The sequence below is a fragment of the Gracilinanus agilis genome, chromosome 1, assembly GCF_016433145.1.
Source record: "Gracilinanus agilis isolate LMUSP501 chromosome 1, AgileGrace, whole genome shotgun sequence".
Classification (NCBI taxonomy): domain Eukaryota; kingdom Metazoa; phylum Chordata; class Mammalia; order Didelphimorphia; family Didelphidae; genus Gracilinanus; species Gracilinanus agilis.
Genome location: NC_058130.1, coordinates 36,185,132 through 36,209,998, shown reverse-complemented (window position 1 = coordinate 36,209,998; position 24,867 = coordinate 36,185,132). Strand labels below are relative to the sequence as shown.

The 24,867-nt window shown below is 37.2% G+C and overlaps 1 pseudogene; it reads left to right on the top strand.

The window, feature by feature from the left end:
* The window catches only part of LOC123247040, a 142,489-nt pseudogene extending 123,030 nt beyond the window's left edge, over positions 1–19,459 (top strand).
* The last annotated feature ends 5,408 nt before the right edge of the window (positions 19,460–24,867 follow it).

Sequence of the window (24,867 nt, the reverse complement as noted above, 5' to 3'; positions counted from 1 at the left end):
TTAAGGAAGGAATTGATGTCTAACTAAAGAATTGCTTGGGTCACTATGAATTTCCATGACTTGCCCAGGTTAACACTATGCATCTCAGATTCATTTCAGGTATTTAAAGGGAATGAACTTCCATTGAGTCCTTCATGGTGAAAAAGATAGTGAAATCAGGAAAGATGAATGGCTACATCAAGTATTGAAGAGAATTCTGGTCTCAAGGAGCTCAGGGTTCCGATTCCACTTCTGACAGCTCATCGCCTCTAAACTTCATTCTGTATATCTATAAAATGAAAATTAGAGTACCTACCTTATAGGATTGTTGGGAGGCCAAAATGAGATGGCATATTTTATAGCAAGTTTAAAAGGTTATTTAAATCACGGGTATCAATAAGCCTGAAACCCCTGTAAGATGATGCTTACACCCAGCCAACCCAAATGCAAGAGTTGGAAAACATTCTCAAACTATAGAAAATTAGATTCATAAAGTAGCATTTTTGAATGGGTATCTTGTCACATAAATAGCCATATCTACTACCTCCTTGGTCCTAAGAGCTCGTGGGCATTTCTAGCAAACAGTGGGCTGGTAGGCAAAGACATCAACAACCAGTTTTGACTTAATGTCCAGATCTCCCTCTTCTTGTACCATTAACTTGAATAGGTAGCAGTGCTATGAGGAACCTGAAAATGCCTCATGGAATGAAGACACCAAGAGTGAAGATGAAGTTCAGACAGGGGGGAGGGTTTGAATTAATTTCATGGGCCAGGCTTATTGCTAAGGTAGGTACCCTCCAAATTCCAATTTTTGTAATCTATTCCATTAGAAGTGATGCAAGGACATCTAATCACTGGATTAGGTCTCGCAAGGAATGCTTTCCCCAGCCCTTCAATAACTTATTCAGGAGTCAAGCCAAACTCCAGTTCTCAGGAAGCTTTCCCTGATTAACCAAAGAAAGGATCATAGATGTAGATTTAGAGTTAGAAGGGTCTTTAGAGGTTATCTATCCCAACCTCCTCATTTCATGAATCTAAGTGACTTGTTCATGTCAAACAGAAGCAGAACTAGGCCTTGAACCCAGGTCTGCCATCTTACTTTGATAATTTTTTTTTTTCATTCAAGAACTACATACTGTCTTAAATTTGGACTTTGCAATTTGCACTTGCTTAATAATTTTTTTTCCATGTGAGTATGTTTTGTTTCCCAACTAAGAATGAAAAATTAAATGCAAGGAACAGGCTGAATTTTCAGTTTTTCATGTTATTTTCCATAATTCATCAAACATTATTTGTTTGGCACCTATTATAAATTTGTTACTATGGAGGATAAGAAAGGAATAAGATATTACTCTTGACCTCATAGAAGAGCTAGCATCTGCTTTAGTCTCTAAATGATGAATGTGTATTAGAATTTCTAGCTTTCTACAAAAAATATACATTTTATTTCCTAGGTGTGTTAGTTCCCTTTGAGTATGCTAAAAGTTCCAACTTGTAATTGTAGGGTGTTAACCAGGATTGATATCCATATTTGCATAGGTCTTGATGAGTAGGACTATACTCATGGCATGAGTGAGATTGCTTTGATTTTCCCAGGCTTGTTTTTGGATTTGTATGACACAGTGGCAGAGGGAATTTCCCTCTGTTATAGGCCTGTGGAAAATTAATAATGAATTGTGAAATAAATTATTTCCTCAGTCCCACCAATGAAAGGTTGAAACAGCTTTATTCCAAACTAAAGTCACATCCAATTTCTTTTGTCTCTGATAAGGATAAAAGGATTAAGGGTAGGATTGACCCCAGCCTTGGTAAGCCTAGATTAAGGTGAGCTAAGCAATCACATTGAACTAACTTGAAGTACCACTGGTGGAATGTGCTGGTATCTTCCAGGGTCCAGCAAAGACATAACCCTCTTGTGATGAAGTAATAATGGAGGAGTTGAGGTCTCTAAATTCACCTCCTCAGTGACTATTTAATAATCAGAGATGTCTTGGAATATCCTGGGGAGTTACTGAGTGATGAGCTTACATATAGATCTGCACCAAAGGAAGGAGGCTCTCTTTTATCTTTTGGATGTTGGAGAAAGACAACTGACCAGATTAAGATATCTTGAGCAATTAATTAATGAATTAATTTAAAATGAAGAATTATTGCCTCTTGAGAATTCCACTTCTTACAAGGCCCACACAAACAGGATAGCTTTAGAAAAATTAGAAAAATCAGCTAAGTCATATGAATTTAAGAGATCAGTTTTCATAGACTTTGCTGATTGACCTATTTAGGCACAATCCAGATTCAATGATTTATTCATTAAGTCATTAAAAAAATTAGATCTTCAACATGATTAATTTTATCATTTTTCTTTTGGCCAAACATCTCTTATCCAATAGATCAAATGACCATTTTTTTGTGAGTCAACATTAATTTAATAAAGTGTTTACTCTCTTCTAGGCACTGTACAAAGCAGTGGGTATATAGAAAAATTCATATTCTAAAGGAGGAGACAGACATTTAAGCAACTAAATACATATATGATATATATATAGAGCCAACGGAGGGCAATATCAGGGACAAAGGAATTGGATAGTGGTATTGAGAAAGGTCTCTTGCTGAAGGTCAAATTTGAGTTGTCTTGAGAAAAGTCAATGACATTAAGAGATAAAAGGAAGTATAGAAAACATTAAAAGAATGAAAGACAGCGCAAAGATCCAGAGATAGAAAGTAGAGTTTTGCATGTGAGGGAACACATAGGTCAGTGACGGCAAATCTATGACATGTGTCTGACACACGTAGCCATTTTCGATGACATGCATGCGACTGCATACAGAGAAGTATGGGACCACATGCCAAGGATGAAACACTTGCTGTAGCGTAGTGTAGAGACACTCTGGGCACTATAGATGACAATTCTACCTATATTAGTTTACCTATTTTGGTTTATTAAATACAGTTATATATTACAATTATACATTTTTGTTATTTAAACTATAAATATCATGAAATTATAGTGTTTTTTTCTTGAAGTGATCACCTGAGTTATGCTCGTTTTTTTGGAGAATTTTGACCCACCAAACTCAAAAGGTTGCCCATCACTAACATAGGCCAATGGCTAAAATTATCTTGTCCATATTTGGAAATACTGGATTTAGAATCTGAAAATTTGAGCTTGACCACTTATGAGCTAGGCAATCTTGGATAGGACACTTCATCTCTTTAAGGACCCAGGTTCCTCATCTGTAAAATGAGAAACTACATTACCTTCATTGTTCCTTCCAGATCTAAATGTCTGAACTTACAAAAATGATATTATGGATGGACTTATAGAGAGCCATGAGCTCCCTGATCAACGACTCTTAATATCTTCTTAAGCAGTGATAGTGTTAAGCAGTGTTAAGCATGGCAGAATCTAATCACATCATGTACATTTCCAAAACCCAATATTTCATTTCTAAACAAAGGGGAAAAAAAAAAAAAGCTCAACCCTGCAGTTTACTTGAATTATCAGAGATGCTACTGGGTTTATAAAGACAGTGTTAATTGGGGTGGAAAATTTGATTTTATGCTCTCTGGAAAACAATATGCAAGAGTTTGTTTTTGCTTTTGTTAAGATCAGGAAACCTCTTGCAGACCTGGGGGGTGGGAGGACACAAGCTCACCCCAGAATGCAAGAAACTTTATTAGCCTTACATACTGCTTCCTTAGGCATGCTTTTAGAAAAGAAGAACTTATCATTATTTATATTAAACCCTTTGCAATCTTTTTTAGGAAGATCCACTAAGCAACATAGATTATTTTTTTTACTAATTACCTTTGTATAAATCAGAAAAAAAATTACTTTTATGTACTATATTTTAATATTTACTTAGGGCAGAAAGCACTTGTAAGGCCTTTTCTTTTCACTTAGATGAATCTGAAATTCAAATTATGATTATGTATAATGTTTCTCTGTGTCAAAAGATCTAGGCTGTGATATGAGCAAGAAAGACTTGATTTCATGAGCCATGTCTGACATATACCAGTGATATAACCCTGGACAAGTCACTTAATCTCTTAATGTTCTTAGTAACTTAAAAAAAAATAACCTTTACTTTCAGCTTTAGTATCAATTTTAAGGCCTATCAGCAAGGGCTAGGCAATCAGGGTTAAGAAATGACTTGCCCAGAGTCACATAGATAGGAAATGTCTGGTGTCAAATTTGAACCCTGGACTTCCTGTCTCCAGGCTTGGCTCTCTATTCACCGAGCCACCTAACTGCCCTCTTTAAGTATCCCTTAGGACCCAAATGGATTGATAACCAGATGCTGATCTGTTTTGGTAGAGAGTGTTTCCTCATTCAGGAGTTTCCTAAACCAATTAAATCACAACTCTAGTTCCTATCCTTCATGGTGCTCATTGATGCCTTATAGCACTGAGCAGAATTCAAACCATATTTAGTAATTATTTTACCAGAAGGGAGCACCCCAAACCACACACAGGTCACAAAACATAGGACAAGGCAGGTGGTTACACACACAGTCCACTTAGTTGGTTCCAATTTTAGCTAATTATATTTTTCATCAGACTCTGTGCTCTGTTTTTTTTTCTAAGCTCCTGAAAGAATAAAGTAGTAAGTTCTACCCATTTTAGATCAGGCCACAGCTGCTAAATTATGCCAAGTTATCCCTAAGTTATGGCTCTAATAATATACTTTAAATCAGTAGTTGTTGATTTATTGTTTGGTTGACTAAAGGTACATTAACTTTCCATAAGAAATGTGGATATCATTGATCATTGTCTATAGAGGATAGAGGGCTGGGTTCAAGTTCTTCCTTTGATATATTGTGGCTAAAACTGTGGATAAGTCATTTCACATTTCTGTGCCTTAGGCATGTGTCTAAGAAATGCTCATTTTCTTTGGGGAGGGAGTTTCCATCCTGGGATTTTCCTTAGACAATGAAATGTTAGGTTTGAATGAGGAAAGAAAAAGGAAAGGAAGGAAGGAAAAGAAAGAGGGAGATTGGATGGGAGGAAGAAAGGAAAGAAGGAAGGAAGGACAGAAGGGAGGGAAGGAAGAGATAAAGGCAAGAAGGAAGGATGGAAGGAAGAAAGAGAAAAAAGAAGAAAGGAGTAGAGGAAAGAAGGACAAACTGGGAGGAAGTAAAGAGGAAAAGTAATGTCTATAAGCAAATCTTCATTCCAGAAAGTCATTAGAGTACTATACTGCTCTTTGACCCAAGACATTCTCTTTCTATATATTCACAGAAAAATAACAATCTCCCAAAACAAAAATAGGACCACAACTCCATGGATGATATTTTTGGGACAATATTTCTTGTCCATTGTCCAATATTCTGGACAGACACAATTTCGTGTTAAAAGATCTGATTGTGACTCTAAAGGTAAACTGTACATTCTGACAGGAGCACAGAAGCACAGGAGCACTATTATTGAGTCATAGATTTGGTGCCTCTGGGGAGGGAAATTGCTCAAGACACATTTTTGGGTTTAGTCTGCATATTAACATTCTCTCTATCACTTTCTTTAGTTTAGAGTCAGAACAAAAGCCTTCATTTGTTTGTTATCATTTGCCCTTTCCCTAAGATATATAAATGCTTATGCTGAAAAGAACAGTGAGCTCTCACAAATCTCTATCATCTGGCTCGAGGACACTTGTGGTTTTTAAATGACCTTAAAGATCATCTATTACAGAGGTGTCATTTTTAAAGAGAAATAGATTCTTGCCAGCCTCACATTAACTTAGAAAACCACAAATTCACATCATCTATGTTGTATTTTTAATTATTTTATTAAACATTTTCTCAATTACATTTTAATCTAATTTGATCTGTACTTTGGAATTTTGTGGGCTGTTTGCTGCCCTGGAGTGGGCAGTTTGAGACCTCTTCCTTACTTTACAGTTAATGAAACTGAGTCTGAGAGCTTAAAAATGTTTCCCAAGGTCATGCAGGCAGCAGAGTTGAGATGTGGAAGCACGTTTTCTGTCTCTCTCTCCACAGTAAAATGCTGCTTATCATACTACCATACGGCAAAATCCTGGGTAGTGCAGGCGGGGGAAACATATGAAAGGAGTGTCTTCTCATCTCAGTATGTGGGGATTTATGCATGCAACTCACATTAGTGTTAATGGGAGTTACATGTGTAAATCCCAGCCCTTCAACATGATAATACATAATATATCCCTTAATTTTTAATTCACTCGGGTCTCAATTTTAAAGCATTTTCTTGTAGTTTGTCCTAATTATAATCATTTTTAATGACAGCTTAAAAATTTCACCCAACTGTCTTATCACATACGGTACTTAATTTCTCAAGTGAACAGTTTTACTGTACACTATTCTGGGAATTTTAAGAACTAAAACATAAAAGGGGAGAGAGGACTTTGTATAGTGAGCCTAGATGTTAATTGTTCTAATATACATAAAGAGACTAAAGCATATTCTTGAAGCATGTGGCTGGCCTTCCTGCAGAGCCTTCTCTGACCTCTTTCAAGGCGGAATCACAAAACCCTAGAGGGAAAGAAGAAGAAAAGGAATATTCTCATCCCCTCCTCTTTTTGCTGGGTTCTGCCCAAAACAGAACCAGTATTGAATATTCATTGTTGAATAGATGATTCCTTGTTTGCTTAGTCCAAAGTGGGAACTGTCCAACCAGAAATATGGAATAGGCTCACTATGCAGGTGCCATTGGCTTTGTTGGAAGTTGGTGGGGAGTGATGTTGAGAGAGTAAGATGGTGGGGGACAGGTTAGGCAGTGTGGATTTTCTCTGGTCACTCAGAGAGATAGTGAATTTCAATATACAGATAGCCAATTTATTTTCAGGAAAATACAAAGGAACACAAGTTCAGAAAGGATTATAATTTTTTTTCACTTAATGAGCAATAATTTTCTATCTTTCTAATTCCTCCATGGGGAAAACAGACAAAAACCTTGTAGCAAATATGCCTTCTCAAGCAAAACAAATTCTCACATTTGCCATGTGTGAAAATATATGTCTTATATGACATATTGAGACATTCAGATCTTTGTCAGGAAATGGATGACATTCTTCATCCTCTATCTACTGCTACCATTGTTGGTCATTATGGTGATCAGAGTTTTTAAGTAATAAAGATTGTTTAAAATAAACTCGGTACTTCCTGGAAGCGGCACAAAAATGCTCTTTTCTAGAAAACAATAAAGTATGTATTTAAAAAAAATAAAAGAAAGCATCCAAATCCCAAGTAAACCTGACTTCTGATTTAGCAAACCTTCTTTTGTTACTTGAGAGACTTTTTTTTCTCCCTCCACTTTAACAGTTGCCCTTGGGCTTTTATATCTTGTGTTACAGTGTCTTAGTACAGGAGTTTCCTTTCAGCTTACCATCATGGACCAACTATGTAGGTGGTCAGATCAGGGAGACTATAGCTGTTCTAAGATGTCATTCTGTGAAAAATTCAAGTAACCTTTTCTTTGGCTTCTGGTAGACAATATAATTGATTGATTGACTGATTTTTCATTTTTCAACTGGTTGCTTTAGTATTCTTTAGATCACATTTATAGAAAGACAGGCAACTGATGGCATGACATGAAGAAACCAGAACCTAGATTTCCCATATTATTACCAATGTCAGGAGTTGATTGTATAAGTTTCTATGGGGTTTTGAGTTTACTTTTATGTATCTGATGTCATGTCCTGTTTGTGAAAGCCAGGAATAGTTTAAGACAGTGATGGAAAACCTATGACATGCATGTCAGCACTGACACACATAGCCATTTTCAATGACATGCAGAGGATGAAACATTTGCTGTAGTGTAGTGTAGACACTCTATGCACTATCGATGACAATTCTACCTATATTAATTTACCTATTTTGGTTTATTTAGTACAGTTGTATATTATAATTATACATTTTTTGTTATTTAAACTATAAATATCATGAATTTATGTTTTTTTTTTTCTCGCAGTGACACTCCACCCAAGTTATGCTCTTTTTTTTTGGCAAATTTTGACACACCAAGCTCAAAAGGTTGCCCATCACTGGTCTAGAAAGTTTGACCCCTTAGGATGCAAGAGGGGTTAGTTAGCTACTCTGCAGTATTGGGCAGAGCCTCTTTCTGCATCTCTTCTCTTGGTTTATTTTGAGGAAACTCAAATTATTTGGATCAAAGATTAAAAGCTGATTATTAGGGTCAAAGCTTAAGAACTAATGAGTAGGTCCATCAATTTACATTTGGAAAAAGTCTTAGAAGCCATCAAGTCCAACCACCGAGGCAGAGGAAAGTTAAGTGAATTGATTAATATTATGGATATAGTAACCATGTGGAATGAGATTTATTTATTTATTTATTTAAAACCTTTACCTTCCATCTTGGAGTCAATACTATGTATTGGCTCCAAGGCAGAAGAGTGATAATGGTAGGAAATGGGGGTCAAGTGACTTGCCCAGGGTGACACAGCTTGGAAGTATCTGAGGTCAAATTTGAACCTAGGACTTTCCGTCTCTAGGCCTGGCTCTCAATCCATTGAGCTACCCAGCTGTCCCCTGAAGTGAGATTTAAACCCTGGTCTTTATTATTCTAGGTCTAGTGCTTTATCTATTACAATATACTATTTCTTTTTTCTCCTGGGACTTGAATTGTGAAATCACTGGCATGGGGAACTCCTAGTGTAGATCAGTATCTGCTTAATAACTTAGAGTCCTAGAGCACTGCCTGTGAGGTACTAAGGCACTTATTAAGTATGGTCTATGCAGGTGTAGACAATGAATCTGGGAACACTCTGAAGGGTTTTCCTAGAGAGAGAAGGGAAAAGGGAGAGGGAAAACCACTGCAGGAGAAGAAATTCGGTCCCTTCATGGTCGCCAAAAATTGTAGGAGTAAAAATGAATAAATGCTCCTAGTGTTTTATATATATATATATATATATATATATATATATATATATATAACTTAATAACAAACCAAAAGAGAAGTAAAAGAAAAGAAAAAAGTAAAATGAGCAAAGTAAAGAGAGCCAAAAACTCACACCTGCAGCACTTTACCAAAGTAAAGCACAAGCTCCCAAAAAAGAGTACTGCAATGTGGGTCTCAGCCAAATTTATCCCCCAAGCCCCTATATGTCAGATGATGATGTAACTTAAAAAGATGCTGGGAATGTGGCTCAGGTGTGGCAAGTTTTCCACCTGTACATGTTCTAGATAACAGATCAGAATATCATAGGTGGAATCTGACCCCATGTCTTCTGCTTTAACCAATCAATTAAAATGTTGTAAAGGTCATAGAAACACCCAAATATTTAAAGAAAAGTCTAGAATCAAGGTACTTCATCTCATTCATGCCATGAATCTCTTAAATTAATGAACCTCTTCTCAGAAAAAATATTTTAAATTATAACAAATAGCTTATTTTTTTTATAGCCACATTCATGAATCCTTTGAAATCTACCATTCTTTCTAAAGTTAAGAATACCTATTCTCAAGTTTACATCTATACTTCCATGTATTCATGACCTTAAGAATTTGCTAATTGATTGGTTGAAACAGAAAGACCTAAGTTTAAGTCCCACCTCTGGTAAAATGACTATATGATATTGGATAGGTCATAATCCTTCATGTGCCACCAGGCACCTCTCTGTGGTTCTAAATTATGGAACAGATCTTGGTCTGTTTTGGGCACTCCACATACCAATTATTTCACAGGTCTAGTCCAGGAGGGAAAAGATAGACAAAACAGCAGCCTTTGTTCCATCAGGAAATTTGGATTTGTTAGAAGCACCACCCGGTTTCTGAAAGACAGTTCCATTCATTTGGAAAACACTTCAGAGTTCATCGAAGTTATGTTTTGGAAGAAGCATAGTGGATGTGTTACTAGACTTCGAGTCAGGAAGTCTAAATTCAAAGCTTGGCTTAGATACTCACTCACTATGTGACAAATCTCTCCAACTCTGGACTTCCTTGGCCTCAAAGATTCCATTCCCACTCTAAATGTAGGCTCCCATGGATCCTATTTCATCAGGAGGTTTGGAGATCATAACCAGTTAGGTGAGACAGTGGATAGAGGACTGGAACTAGAAGAACCCCTGAGCTCAAGTCTAGCCTAAGACAAGACACCTGATACTTGTGTATCTGACTACCTGAATTTCTGCATCTCTAAGACGGGAATAATAAGAGCATTTAGCTCCCAGGTTGAGGATAAAAGGTGATAATATTTATGCTAGTTATTATAACTTCCAAACCACCACGGTCCCCCTAATATGAAATCTCTTTGTAATAGCATTTAAAAAAAATTCTGTTGTTGTCAGAGCTGTCCTTATGCATAGGCAGGGTAGGTGGCCACCCACAAGTGTAGATGTCAAAGGGTCACCAGAAATCCCTCTACCAAAAAAGTAAAGAAAAGACCCCCACCCAACCCCTCTCCCTCCCAACCTCTTCCTGATGTCTGACATTTCACAGACAACTTGGGAATGGAAAGTGTGCTGCCTGAGAGAGTAGGTTTCTTTGGTAAGACTGTGGTTAATAATTACCAATGGTTACTACAAAAAAGGTTCTGTTTCACAGGCAAAGTAAACGGGGCTGCCCTAGCAGCCAGTTTCCTTCTTCCCTACAAGAAACAACACTAATCATAGAGACTCCGCACACACAAACATTTTAAAGCTGTCATAAAAACCACTCACCAGTGGGTATTAACATGCATTTCATCATGAACTTTATATTGAAAGTGACATTTTGGAGGCAAATTTGGCAATGATTTTCCCCTCTATAGTTTGGGTACATCCAGCTCTAGTATAACTGAGGGGAGGGGTGGGGGGAAGCAGCATTTCCCCAAATCATTTTCTTCCTCTCATGTTCATGTGCCAGATGGAAGGAAGGCACAAACACTTATCCGTGTGCGTGCGCGGTCTGTCTTCACTTCCTTTTGGGAAAGGACCAGGTTTTTTCAGGGTGCTACATGGAAAGCTTAGCACTCCTGTGTGCATGTGTCTGTCTCCAGTGTGCTGTGTATATGTACATGTATAGTTTCCTTTGACTTCTTAAGAGAAAGGTCTCTGGGCTTTTTGTCACAGTGGATGGTCAGAGTCCAACATTTACCCAAATAAGTTTCCTTCTATTCTGCTCATGTGCCAGATGGAATGAAGGCACAAACATTTTTTTCCCCTTTTCTTTTTCTTGGATGCATCTCTCCCATCTATGTGCGTTTGCGGTCTGTCTTGACTTCCTTTGGGGAAGGGAACAGGTTTCCCTATGTGCTACATATAGGGCCAGTATCAGGAATAGCAGTATGATTGTCACCAAATGGGCCTGATATTGGCCTTGGTTCAGATAGCACATGGTTAATGGAGAGTGAGCAGGCTTCAGAGCCAGGGAGACCTGGATTCCAGTTCAACCTCTGGTACATACTAACTGTGGGACCCTGGACAAGAAGACAATTCATCTTAGTGGGAAAATAAAATTATAAATTCCAGAAAAGGTGTTGGACTGTATGGGTAGTGGGAGTTTTCTCATCTGTGAGTCCTCTATCCTAGTAAAATCATAGGCTCAGTACTTATCCCTATAAGGAGGGGAAAAAGGAAGAAAACAAACATTTATTCAACTCCCCAAATACTAATATTATTTCATTTGATATTCACAACCCCATGAAGTAGGGCTATTATTATTCCCATTTGTCAGTTGGGGAAACTAAGGCTGACAGAGTTTAAATGACTTATTCAGGGTCAAACAACTAGCAAATATCTGTGGTCAATTTTGAATTCGGGTCTTCTTGACTCCAGGTCCAGCCAGCCCTCTTTCCATTGTGCTACCTGGCTGCCTGTATATAATTGCAGGATATATAAGATCTAAAACAGACTATTATATAAGTTCAACATCTATGGGGCTATTTTTTACCTTTCCTTGTATCCCCAGTGCTCACGTAGCACAATATTTCAAACAGGGTGAATGCTTAATAAATGTTTATTATCGATTAACTCTCTCACCTGATTGTCATAAGAACTCTGGGAAGTATTTATTACAAGTATTTTTCTCCCCACTTTAGAAATGAGGAGCTGAGGTTCAAAAGAGTGGAGCAGTGAGAAAGGCTCTGTATTTGGAGGCAGAGGATGTTGCCTCAAAGTCTGACTCTCTATCTAGGTAGCTCTGCCAGTGACAGGTCATGCAGTTTTACTAGGCTTTAGTTCTACTTCTCAATCTATGAATCCCTCATGATCATACAGGCAGTGACATGACTGGACACAACATCTGAACCTAGAACTTTCTGCTGCCAAATCAAGTATATGATTCAGCATTCCATAATTTCTTGCAAAAGGAAATTTATTATTGCCATCTTTATTACTTCTCTAGCTGAGAGTATGGCTTCCTTGGTGTATTCCAGTGATGGGCAAGAATCATGGGAAGGAACCTGGAGAGCTGGGAGAACCCGAGAAGCCATCTAGTCTAACTCTCTCATTTTATATAGAAGGCAGAAAGAGTTTCAGGTCTTGCCTAGGGTCACAAAGCTATTAAAAACTATGATGGGACTATAACCCCATATTCTTGATGCCAGGGGACATGTCTCTCTTTAAGGGATGGTTTGGTTCTTGTTATTCCTATGAGGGACACACCTTGCTACCCATCCAAACCTTAGTGGGAACCTGTGTCCATTGTGTACTACAGAGGGCAGAACTTACTGCCAAAATAGTAGCTCTAGAATATTGTTTTCTATAAAAAAACAAAATAAACCCACTTTACAATGAGAAGTATGTTAATGCCCAATGGTGAACAGTTTTAATAATAGCTTTAAACCATTTGTGCAGTGCCTCCATTGTTGGGACTGCTTCTCTTATGGTCCAAAGAAATTGGCTGCTGGCACACATGGTCTATTCTCACTGTAACTGTAAAATCAACCCTCAAGAGAATGTTAAGTCTTCTTGAATTGCTTTTTAGCACAGACTAGGGAAGTAAAAGCTCTAACACTGCCTAGTAACAAGCAGATCACTGGGTAAAGCCAGCATCTTCTGGCTAAAGCCCAAACAATAACAGCAAAATATGGGCCATACGAAAAAGTATTTTAAAAGGTGTATTGGGCCAATACCATACTGTGCATCATTATTAATTAAACAAGTATGGTTGTTGCTTTCCTAAACCAAACATAACCAAAGATCTCTTGATTCCAGCTTTACTTTTGACTGTGAAATCTTGGGCAAATCATTTCATTTATCTGGGACTGAGTTTCCTTTTTATTAATAGGAGAAGGTTGGATTCCATAATTCACAAGGTTCCTTCCAGCCAGGAGTTTGAGCGATGGTTAAATTTTCAATATGAACATTTACACCTTAGAAATTGGCAAATATTACAAATCAGAGCTTAACTTATTGTTGTGTTAATTATCTGAATTTAAGAAAGTGATGGAGAAATGTTAATAATGTAGATTAGACTCAAAATGTATCATGCATTCTTTTTTTTGTAGAGAGCTGGTTGTTAAAGATTTATCAGTACACTTGTAATTCTAGCCCTACACTCTTTGATCCTTTGGGATTATGGGAAATGTCCTTAAATCTGTGTTTCAATAACGATGATCATGGTTCTATCCCCTCATTTTATGATCAAACGAAAATATTTACTTAAACAGCTTCAGTCTCTGCTTATGTTTGTTTATAAATATACATTTCCTCCCTTCCATATATGCATTTGTCCATTAAATCTGATTACTCCAAAAATAAGCTTTATTTAAAGTTGCTAAATTCAAAATTGCTCCTCCAGGGAGCAGATGTCTTTGTTCTTTGATGAAATTATGGAATAATCTGTATCTAATTTAGTTCAAAGTCTGGAGAATTGTATCCCAAACCCACCTGGTTTAAATGTATATAAGAACAACAACTGGTATTTTATATAAGTCTTTAAGGATTACAAAACACTTTACTTCCATTATCTTGTTTCATTCTGTAAAGAACCACTGTGAGGTCGGTAATACAAGTTGTTGTACCTATCCATTTTTATCAGTAACTGACACTAGGACACAGAGAAGTCAATTCCCTTGTCTTTGGGGCTCACAGAACTAGGAAATGTCAGAGGTGGGATTTGAACTTAGGTCCTTCCTAGCTCCCAAAGTCCAGTATCAGCAGGTTTTCCAATTTATTAATGTGTTTTATATGACCAATAATTTCCAAAGACCCTTCATGTAAGTTGAAAATCATGCATAATAGTGAATCCCATTCTTTTATAAATATTTCTTAATCGAACATTCCCTAGAGCAGGGGTCGGCAACCTTTTTGGTCGTGAGAGCCATAAATGCCACATTTTTTAAAATGTAATTTCGTGAGAGCTGTACAGTGCTCACAGTGCCTGAAAAAAATTGATTTTATGGCTCCAGAGCCATACGTTGCTGACCCCTGGCCTAGATATTTTATACATTTTCTATTTATTAGCTTGTTAGAGCTACCATCATTGTTACTCTTGTACTTGGGGGAAACAAAGAGAAGCACTACTCTGATGAGTACAACAATGACTTGTTACAAGCTAGAACTTTGGACCAAGACTGAAATGGGAGTTAATGTTTGGTGTGAAACAATGTGATAACTCATACTAAATACTTTTCAAAGGGAGAATGAATGTGATTGGGTGAACTGCTGTGAAACTTTATGTTACTTGGGAAAATGGCACAGATTAGGAAATAATTAAAAATTTTATGTTATGTATGTTATGTATTTTTCTACATTTATTTTTTTTCCACTGCTAATTGCTTATCATTGAGTTCAAGTGTTGAGTTTTGGTTAAATGAAGTCCTACTGTACGTATCTTGTTTGTACATAGTTATTGGCAACTTATTTCTCCAATAAACTGGGAGTTCTTTGAGAGCAAGGACTGTCTTTTGCCTTCTTTTCAGTGCCTGGCACATAGTAGGTACTAAATATATGCTAGTCATCTGATTTCCTTTTGTATCACCTTGCCTCTAAATACACTGCATTTTAAGAAAATTGAATAACACTGAACTTGAGGAATCTGCTTTCTTCTGAATGCTGATGTGTACAATGTGAGATACTGTGGAGAGTTATCATTTTGACTTAAATCAGAAATTGATTAAAAAATCATATTATGTGAAGGACCAGAAGGGTACCATTTTAGCATATTGATTATACTTTTTGAAGTAGGACAACTCATTTTTTCCCTAATCTCTGCTTGCTAGTTCTTTGAACTTATTTTATTTTTGTTGATGTTTTTTGACACGTTGCTCATTTCACTGGTAGTGTACTCCACTGGTATACTCTCAGTGACTGGAGAGATCAAGGATATTCTTTAGCATACAGGGTGGATCACATTTAATGACTTTTTAGAAGACCATGGACAACAATTGTGCAGGATGTCCACGCATGGACTGAGTTGTGGACTTTAGTGTTGCAAGTTGCAAAGTGATGAAATCAAAGATCCTTTGAATATTCATGAATCATTATCAAATATAATGCCCCTAATTCTCCTTTTATTTGATAGGAAGAGAAAAATGAATAAAACAACCACAATCTAATGTCCCATTATTTTCGGTTTTCCAGGATCAAAACTGGTCAATGCAGTAGTCTGAGATTAGTTAATTTTTAGGTTTTTTTTCTTTTATGTTATTCTAGGCATTATTTACATAGTTTTCTTAGCTGTGATCACTTCATTCTCCATTAATTCATATGCATTTATATGCTCCTCAGAAATCCTCATATCTTTTCTTACTCAAAAAATAACATTCTATTACATTTATATATCAAAATTTACAGTCTTTCCTCAATTTAGATACACCAACTTTTTTTTACAGTTCTCTCTTCCCTTAAATTTCCTTCCCTCCCTTCCTTTCTTCTTTCCCTTCCTTCCTTCTCTTCCTTTGATACTTCCTTCCTTCCTTCCTTCCTTCTTTCCTTCTTTCCTTCCATCCTTCTTTCTTTTGTCTCTCTTCTGTTTTTATATAAAAGAATCTGTTTAAAGTTCCATTTAAACTACATGGCACTCAGTTATATGCCAAAATAAGAGGTGGAGCCCATCAGATTAAGTTTTGATAGGACATCCTAGGGTAGTACAAACAAGTCATTCCCTTCCAATAAGAGTTACTATTGTAAAATTTGGGAAGCCATTTCAGCAATGATAAACAACCCTGAGGATCTGAGTATTTATTCTAGGCTTCTTATGATGACATATTTTTATAACACTTGTCTGACTGCCAGGAAATGGCAGGCTTTCTCGCTCATTAAACAAAATTAAATGGGAAAAAATTCTGCTTTTAATCTTCTATAATTTTGATATGGCCATGAGCTAATACGCAATTGAAAATTCACAGTCCACAAGTAATCAAGAGGTCATGTTGAGCTGAACTATACTCACATTTTCAAAATTTTATGGATTGCTAAAAGAAAGAGCTCTGATATGGAAGCACCATTTTATGCTTAAGAATCTTTTGTTTTTGTAAATCTTTATGTTCAGAGAAACCTTTTTTTAAGAACATAGAAGATCAATTGGTGATATTGAGTATAAGAAACTGAAAAGTTTTGCATTAATGAAATCAATGCAGTAAATATGATGAAACAATCATCTGGGGAAAAATATCTTTTATAAAATAATCTCTGATAATATTCAGTTATTCAAGATATATTAGAAATGAACATGAATATATGGGAGGACAATTTGCTAAAGCTGAAGTTGTCAAAATATATGAAATAGTTCTCAAAAAGAATTGAAGGTAATATATGAAAGATAATTCAAATTCAAGGATAAAAACAAATACAAATTATATTGACAAAGATAACAATAAGTGGAAAAAGATAATGGAGCCACTATTGAAAAAGAAACAAAGTAATACATTGTTGGTAGAGTTCTGAATTTGTCAAATCATTTTTTTATTTTTCATTTTTTTTAAACCCTTGTCTTCCATCTTAGTACTGGCTCCAAGGCAGAATAGTGGTACGGGGTAGGAAATGGGGGTTAAGTGACTTGCCTAGAGTCACACAGCTGGGAAGTGTCTGAGGCCAGATTTGAACCTAAGACCTCCCATCTCTTGGCCTGTCTCTTAATCCTCTCAGTCACCCAGCTGCCTCCCAGTCTAATCATTTTGGAAAAAAAATTTGGAATTATGCTAAAAATTATTAAAATATCCACATAATTTGACTCATATATTTCACTCCTAGGCATCTGCCCTAAAGTTACCAAATATACATCTAACTATTCACTGTAATATAGATATCTCTTCCACATCCTCACTTTCCCTGTTATGGTTTTGATATTTCACTGGCCAGTATGACAAATTAAATGGGAATATTTTTGGAATTTTGCAGAAGGTGCAGAAAACATGTAAAGGCCAGCAGATAACGCAGAAACATTTTGGAGATTATGTAGCCTATTACCAAGTACTTAACCAAAATTTTACAATAAGGTACTATAAACATTCCATAAAAGAAAAAGAAATAATTCAGACTTCCTCTGGTATGAAAGGAAGGCTAATTTTTTTTACATAGATTTTCCAGTTCATGACACTTGTTTTTCCTCTCAGTATATCATTCCCATCAACTGAGGAAGGGCTAATCAAATTGTGAAACACAAACATAATGGAATATTAATGAGATATTAGAAATTATGAATATAAAGAATTCAGAGAAACATGAGAAAACTTTGGCAAACTGATACAAAGTGAAGTATTCAGAAGCAGGAAAATAATATACACAATATCTCCAACACAACATGTGGAAAGAACCTTAAATAAAAATGAATGCTGGCTACTTACAATGGTCAAGCTTTGGTCCCAGTAAAGACCTGAGAAAAATCCTTCCTCTTCCTTATTGAGATGGAATACTATTGGTATGGAATATTGAATGTATTATTAGGCTTTATCAAGGTGTTCAGTGGTTTTGCTGAACTCAGTTTTTCTCTTTTTTTAATGTTACCAGGGATAGCTCAGTAGAGATTTAAGGGAAAATGAGATATATTTGGAAATTATTGAATTGTAAAACCTAAATATATCAATAAAAATAAACCACTAACAATTACAAAATTAATAAGAATAGAAAAAAATAATTTTTAGTTTGCTTATTTATGAGCTTTGGGAATTTCTAATGTTCTGAAAAGCACTTGATATAAATTTAGGAAAAAATAATTTACATTTTCATAAACCTGGCCTATAGAATATTCTTGAAAATTAGATAAATCTTCAGGAAGTAAAGGTGAAAAGATTTGACTTTGTATTTTAGTTTCCAAGTTTCTGAGGATAATAAATGGGTGAGACAACTCAAGATGCAATGAATTTAGTTTAAAAATTATTTAGGGTCTATTAAGTTTCAGAATATTGTAGACACACAAATACTAAACAGTTCCTACACTCAAGAAGCATATATTCTACTGTGGGTAGGGTATGGGGAGGTAGAGGAAAATTATACAAACATAAGTAAATATAAAGCAAATAAAAAGTAATTTCCAGAGGAAAAGAGCATTTAAAATTAGAGGTCCAGGCTCTCAGCTCCTCTTCTAAGCTCACTGCCAGGATCCTTTGCTGCAGTTGAATCCTTGAAACAAGATGGTGTAGGTCAATGGATTTGACCATATTGGACTCCTGGTGACCAGGGCAGCATTCAACTGCAATGTAATGGAGGTTGTGGCCATCAATGATCCTTTCATTGACCGCAACTACATGATTTACATGTTCCAATATGATTCTACCCATGGCAAGTTCAAGGATACTGTAAAGGCAGAGAATGGAAAGCTGGTGATCAATGGAAAAGTCTTTACTATCTTCTAGGAGTGGGATCCCACCAACATTAAATGGGGATATGCTTTCACTGAGTACATTGTGGAGTCCACTTGGCATCTTTACCACCATGGAAAAGGCTGGGACTCACTTGAAGGGTGGAACCAAGGGGGTCATTATCTCTGCCCCTTCTGCTGATGTCCCAGTGTTCATGATGGTGGTGAACCATGAAAAATACAGTAATTTCCTCAAGATTGTCAGTAATGCTTCCTGTACTGCAAACTGCTTGGTGCCCTTGTCCCAGGACATTCATGACAACTTGGGTATTGTGGAAGGGCTCATGACCACAGTCTATGCCATTACCGCTACTCAGAAGACAGAAGTTGGCCTCTCTGGCAAGGTGTGGTGTGATGGTTGTGGTGTTAACCAGAATATCATTTCTCTTCCACTGGTGCTGACAAGGCTATGGGCAAGTTTATACCTGAGCTTAATGGGAAGGTCACAGGCATGATCTTTTTTGTTCCTACTCCTAACGTGTCTGTGGTGGATCTGACTTGCCTCCTAGAGAAAACTGCCAAATATGATGATATTAAGAAGGTGGTGAAGCAAGCTGCAGAGGGATGCTTGAAGAGCATCTTGAGCTACACAGAGGACCAGGTTGTATCCTGTGACTAACAGTGATGCCCACTCTTCTACCTTTGATGTTGGTGCTGGCATTCCCCACAATGACCATTTTGTCAAGCTCATTTCTTGGTATGACAAAGAGTACAGTTATTGTCACATTGTCATAGATCTTATGATGTACATGGCCTCCAAGGAGTAAAGTGGAAAGCTATGGATCTTCATCCCCAGCCAAAAAAGAGTAGTTCCACCACTGGGGAGCATACATCCATTATCTATGTCCCTATGCTGGGGATTCCTTGCTCCATTTACATGCCCTGCCCTGAAGCACCTCTGTAGTGGCACAGGTGGGGGGGGGGAGGGAAGCATAGAGTCCTAGCTTGTGTACCATCAATAAAGTCATCACATTCATTGCAACCCCCCCCCAAAAAAAAACAAACAAAAAAAACAAAAACTAGAGATTCAGAAAAGGCCTTAGGTAGGAAGTACTGTCTGAGCTGGGTTTTTAAGGAGGTTGAGGATTCTAAAAGGTAGAGGTAAGAGGACATTCCAGGCACAGGACACAGCCTGTGCAAAGATATGGAGGAATGACAGAATGTCTTGTGTGGGTAAAAAGGTTAACAGGCCACTTTGACTAGAAGGGTGAGTGGTTAAAAGAAATAAAATGAAATGATTAGGAGAGATTTTCAGGAGCCAGATTGTAGAGACATTTAAATGCCAATTCTATGGGAGGAAGGGAATGGAAAAGCACTTAGGTGTATTTTTGTTGTTGTTGTTGTTCAGTTATTTTCAGTCATGTCTGACTTCATTACCTCATTTTGGATTTTCTCGGCAAAGATCTTAGAATGGTTTACCATTCCCTCCTCCAGATCATTTCATAGATGAGAAAACTAAGGCAAACATGGTTAAGTGACTTTCCTAGGATCACACAGTTAAAAAATGTCCGAGGTCAGATTTGAACTCAAATTTTCCTGATTCCAAACCAGAGCTCTATCTACTGTGTCACATAGTTGCCCATATTAAGTATATACTATGTGCCAGGCACTATCTTAAAGCCTGGGAATAGAAGTAGAAAGTCAAGCCATTCTTACTCTCAAGTTGCTTACATTATAAGAGAAGAAAGCATATAAAGGGGGGACCATTTTTAGGAAGAGTTCTGGGCAGATAAGAAGTAAAATTAACATTTATAAAGCATCTACTGTAGGCCAGGCCCCTGATGAGTGCCGGGGACATAAAGAAAATCAAGGAGAAGTCACAGCCTCTCTAAGAACACAAAATATGACGGAGACAATATGTAAACAAGTTGGTGCAGTCAAGATAGATAAGAGGTTGAGTAATATTGAGTTTCTGGCAATAAAATTAATAGTGCGGAAGCCCCATGGGCCTTGAAGAGCATTGTCTGGGCAGGTGGTTAGAGCCAGGAGGATAGTGGTCCAAAGGTATGAGTAGAGTAGAGATATTGAGAGCAGACTTTGAGTCATGGGAGTAATCATCCAAATGACAATGAATATGTTATGCCAAATAAGAATTGGGCATTGTGCCACTGAGATTTGGGTTAGGAAAGAAAAAGTCCATGGTTCCTCCTTAGTAGTAAGGGCTGATATTTGCTTGTCTTCTGGTCTTCTGGTGGTCTATTGTTTGGCTAAGGGTGGGAGGTCCCTGGCTCCCAGTTGTGTCATTAATATAGTCTTCTTCATTCCACTTCGCTTTGAAGGAGATACCATTGAAATATATGGGCTTAAGTGGCAAGATATAAGATGGCTTGAAATTGAGCCAACGAATGGGATATGCCATTTCAGAAACTTTCATTAGGATGAGTCATTAAAAAAATCATCTCAATGTTTTTTTTGGAGGGGTTATTTGTTTAGGGGTGGTGGTGGGGGTTTGGGGGAAGATATTTTATACACATTGATTAAACATAGAGTAGAAAATGAGAGGTGACTTGTGAGGTGCCAAAGATTTTGAAAACAGTCACTGCCTTGAACACTGGGGTTCTGAGGTCAGAGAGATTCATTACTTGTTACATTAAAATTCCCAGATATCTCTCTCTACCTCCCTCCCCCCTCACATAAGAGAAGATATCATTTGCTGAAAAGACATATGTATAAATGAAACCATTTCTTTTCTATTTCTATTTCAGTTCTTTCTTTGTAGGTGGACATACTTAAGTTAGTCTTCAAACAGCATTTCTGTTGCTGTATATAATGCTCTCTTTGTTCTGCTTGTTTCACTCTTCATAATTTCATGTCTTTCCCTGTTTTTTAAAAATAATCTACCATACTATGCAGTAGTATTCTATCAAAATCATATGCCATTGGGGCAGCTGGGTAGCTCAGTGGATTGAGAGTCAGGCCTAGAGACGGGAGGTCCTAGGTTCAAATCTGACCTCAGACACTTCCCAGCTGGGTGACCCTGGGCAAGTCACTTGACTCCCATTGCCCACCCTTACCACTCTTCCACCTAGGAGCCAATACACAGAAGTTAAGGGTTTAAAAAAAATCATATGCCACAAGTTGTCCAGCCAATCTCCAATTAATGGGCATCCCCTCAATTTCTAGTTTTTGTCACCACAGACAGTTGCATAAACATTTTACAACATATATGTTCTTTCCCTTTTTCCTTGATCACCTTAGGAAGCAAAACTAATAGTGGTGTGATGATTAAAAATTCGAAGAGACTGGGTTCTGAGTAAAGAAATCAATTTATTGATCAGGCTAGCAATAATCAGTCAATTAATTGGTCACTGATCTCTCTCAGTGATCAAAGACAAAGAAATTCACTCTCATGGATCATTAAATTCAACTTAGAAACTCATTATTCAGCCTTTCTTTAGACATCCCAAGATATCTCTCAATGGTGAAGAGCCAGTGAGGAGGTGATCCATCATTCTCGTAGTCCCTCCTCAATTCCTTGGTTAATGATGAACCATATCACCCAGCACTATGATCAGCTTCCACTTGGTTAAGAGTGACATTCCCTATTCACTTCAGTGGAGAGTCAAGGATTCTGCCCTACTGCTCCCTGACAGAACTGGCTTGAGCAGGTTTTTACTTGCTGGACAAGATCTTGTTCTACAATGGGAGAAGGTGGGAGCAGTCATTGAATTTGCTTGGAGCAAAGGAATGAGTAAAAAGTATTGAAGGGCAAACCTGAGCCTCAGTTGAAAATACAGAAATAGAAATAATTCAACATATTAGAAATATATTTTCTTAGTGGTATTGCTGGATGAAGCAATACATAGTTTTGTAACTGGAAATATGGGGCACTACTACACTTGGTAAAACTATGAACTGTATCAATCATTTTGGAGAGCCATCTGGAATGCTTCCCAAAGAGTTATAAAAAAAGGTTACATTCTAAAGGGGGAAGACAACATAAAAGGGAGCAGACAAGTAGGAGTAAGGATGGAGGGGGTAGGGAGAAACATTATTCCTGAATGTTGGTCTTAGAATCAGGAAGCTATGAATTCAAATCCCTCTTTTACATTTAACTAGCTGTGTGTCCTTGAAGAATTCACCTAAACTTTCTGAACCTCAGTTTTATCTTCTCTAAAATTAGATGGCCCTTAAAGCCCCTTCTAGGTTTAAATACATTATTCTGTGATCCTTCTCTACTTAACTCATATACCCCACCCCATCCTGCTGGTTGTTCCTTCTAATTTATTTTTATCGATTCTCTGTCTTAATGTCTACAATGTTTATTCTAAACCTTTACTTTTTTTTTCTCTCAAGCTTCCAACTCTTATGTCTTCTTCTCTTCCTCCTATTATATAGCTTCTGAGAACACTGAAATCCATGGACAGGAGAAGAACTTCAACTATTTTCCAGGCTTCAAGACTACTTAGCATCAATTATCTATGTTTTCTTCTTTCCCTGGTTACATGAAAAAAGTTTTTCTTCATACTCCTCTCTAAGAACAATTAGTCTTTTCTTCTTGATTACACTCCTCCCTCTTTCTCCCTGCATGCTGTTATACCTGTCATTGTACCCATAATAATTTATACATTTATAAGATCTCTATCTCCACCGGTGCTTTCTTTGCTCTCTAAAAGAATGCTTAGTTCATCCCACCTCTAAAAACTCTTTCTAGTATTCTTTGAGATTGTTTCTTGTTGAAAAGGTGGGAAATGGTGTTTTTGTTCTCTCTCTCTGTTTCGCTGTCTTTCTCTTCTCTCTGTCTCTCCTCTCTGTCTCTCTCTCTGTCTCTTTCTCTGTATGTCTGTCTTTCTCCATTCTTCATGCCAGTCCCATCTCTAACCCTGACAGGTGGTTCCTCAGTTATTTAGACATTTCATTACTCTCTGCTAAATCATAGTGTATAAGATGAGGGTTAAACCTTCCAGAATTCTTTTCTTCTGCCTACTGCCACAGATTACTCCTGCATGTCCTTCCTATCTCTCTTGTCAGCATCAGTCTCTCAGTTGACAATGCTTATTATCCTTTTGCTTTCTTTCTGGGTAGTATAAGAGTTAAATTAAAGTTGAATATTTCAAATATTTTTTATACATTTTTTATAAATTTTATAAAGTTGTATTATCTGACAAAATAGAACCACGTGACTAAGTTTTTCTACCTGTTCAAAATGCCTGTTCCACCAAAGCCACCAATAGGAAGGAAAGAGAGCTAGACATGGAACTTCACTCAATTTATATCCTGCTACATCAGCACATAAGGGCAGGAAGTGAGAAGTATGTAAATTGAATTAGCTCACTCCCATTCATAGTTAAAACTCTAGCCACCAGAGATAATGTCATCCCCACCTCCCTTAGTGGGGAGGGGAGATGATTACCCACACTTGACAATAAGTAACAAATCAAGAACAAGGGATGGCCCTTTGGGCAGTCCAAAACAGCGTTGAGGCTGCCATTTGTGCACTTGAATTAGAGGTGGGCCCACGGGAAGTGACAGAAGATGCTATCCTTCAAGTATGATGGTCACTTCCTGTTGAGGCAGTTCCCGCTTTGAACTTGGTGCTGAAGGATCTCAGCTGAGACCTCAGGCTGCTTCCCCTCTGAATTGTCATGTGGGTAAGTTAGGCTGACTTCCTTGGGCCTACCTTGACGTTTCCAGAATCTCTGCCTCAAGCAGGCTTCTTTTCCTCTCTAATTGCTAAGGCCTTGTGACCAGTAGCCTCGTTTAATTAGCCTTTTAACCCTCTCTCGGTCCAGGCCTCTCTCGGTCCAGGCCAGCCTCTCTCTCTCTTTATTTCCCTTCCTTCTACCTTCCCAAATTTGTAAATAAACTGCCATAAAACCCATCCTGACTTGGGTCTGTCTTAATTATGGAATCAATCTAGATCTGATTGATTCCTGTTGACCACACCTTAACATATATCTATATAATATCTAATTTTTCCCTATTACATTAGGGTGCTGAGAATAATAGTTTTGCTGGGCATCATAGTTTTTAGGGTAACAGATTCAAATTACATAGTAGTCACACTTTCTTTTCCCTATTATTCAAAAAGGAAGGAGATAGAGCCAGAAAATATCCCAATCCTTGATATGCACATTTTTGTTCCATTCTGTTCATTGATATTGACACATGCATGTCTTTCTGTTACTTCTTATTCAATATTGCTAAATTGAAATTGTCATCTGTGTTTCTTAAG